Source organism: Bos indicus, chromosome 26 (assembly GCF_029378745.1).
Source record: "Bos indicus isolate NIAB-ARS_2022 breed Sahiwal x Tharparkar chromosome 26, NIAB-ARS_B.indTharparkar_mat_pri_1.0, whole genome shotgun sequence".
In the NCBI taxonomy this organism is placed as follows: domain Eukaryota; kingdom Metazoa; phylum Chordata; class Mammalia; order Artiodactyla; family Bovidae; genus Bos; species Bos indicus.
In genome coordinates, this window is record NC_091785.1 from 20467284 (window position 1) to 20468531 (window position 1248).

A 1248-nucleotide genomic window follows, 5' to 3' on the forward strand; every position below is an offset into this window, starting at 1 on the left:
CTTTCATGACTTGAGTGTCCTAAAGAACAACCACGAGGGGGCACAATTTCATCACTTGAACGCCCGAGACCCATCTTTCCTTATTTCTTACCAGTGCATTTAACCATCCAAAAATTTGGTGAATACGAAGGTAAATATTAAGGAAACTTTCTGGTGGAGAGAAACCCAAGGTCGCTGGCTCGCAGCTCCATCGTCTCCTCCCCGCCTGCCTCCTTTCCCCATCTCTGTCGTAGCTGGCACCAGATCCCCTCGCCTGTGGCGATAGGGCTTTGTTTTTCTTACTCAATCAGACATTGCCAGAAAGGAACTTTTTTCCCATTGTGGGCTGAGAGGCTAAACGTTATTTGTTCTGCTCAAGGCTGCTATGGGACAATATTTGGTTTGAGGGACTTTTTTCTTTGCTTTGATTCAGGTCAAGGTGGCTATCAAGGTCAGCAACGGTCTTCCCTGTTTCTCTTCTTCAGTCTACCAACTTCTTAGCAGGTGGTTGAAGACCATTTCTTTAAATTGTTTTTCATTTGGGGGGTGATCAAGCTATCCCCATTAATGTACTATTGATGATGACACTTGTAGCCCAAACCCAGCTTTGCTTCTCAGAATTAGAAGGCTCACTGCCCCTAAGATTTCTGCTGCTAAGATTTCTAAAGACATCAGTTCTCAAACTTTGGTGTGAGTAACAATCATGTGGAGGGGCGTGCTGAAAGTGCAGATTCCACCACTTCATACCTATTAAGGCTGTTATATAAAAAAAAGAAAGAAAAGTATTGCAGCGAATGCAGAGAAATTGGAACCCTGTACATTGCTGGTAGGAATATAAAAAGATGCAGCTACTATAGAAAACAGTACAATAGTTCCTCAAAAGATTGAACACAGAATTACCATATGTTCCAGGAAGTGCACTTCTGGGTATATGCCCAAAAGAGTTGAGAGAAGGAACTTCAACAAATATTCTTATCTATGTTCATAACAGCGTTATTCGCAATGGCCAAAAGGTGGAAACAACCCAAGTGTCCCTCAGTGGATGAATGGAGAAACAAAATGTGATATAGACATATAGGGGAATATTACTCAGCCTTAAGAAAGAGTGAAAGTCTGACACGTGTTACACCATGGATGAATCTTGACAACATTATGCTAAATGAAATAAGCCAGACACAAAGGGACAAATAGTGAACGCTTCCACTTATATGAGGTGCTTAGAATGGCCAAGTACATAGAGACAGAAAGTAGAAGAGTAGTTATCAGGGC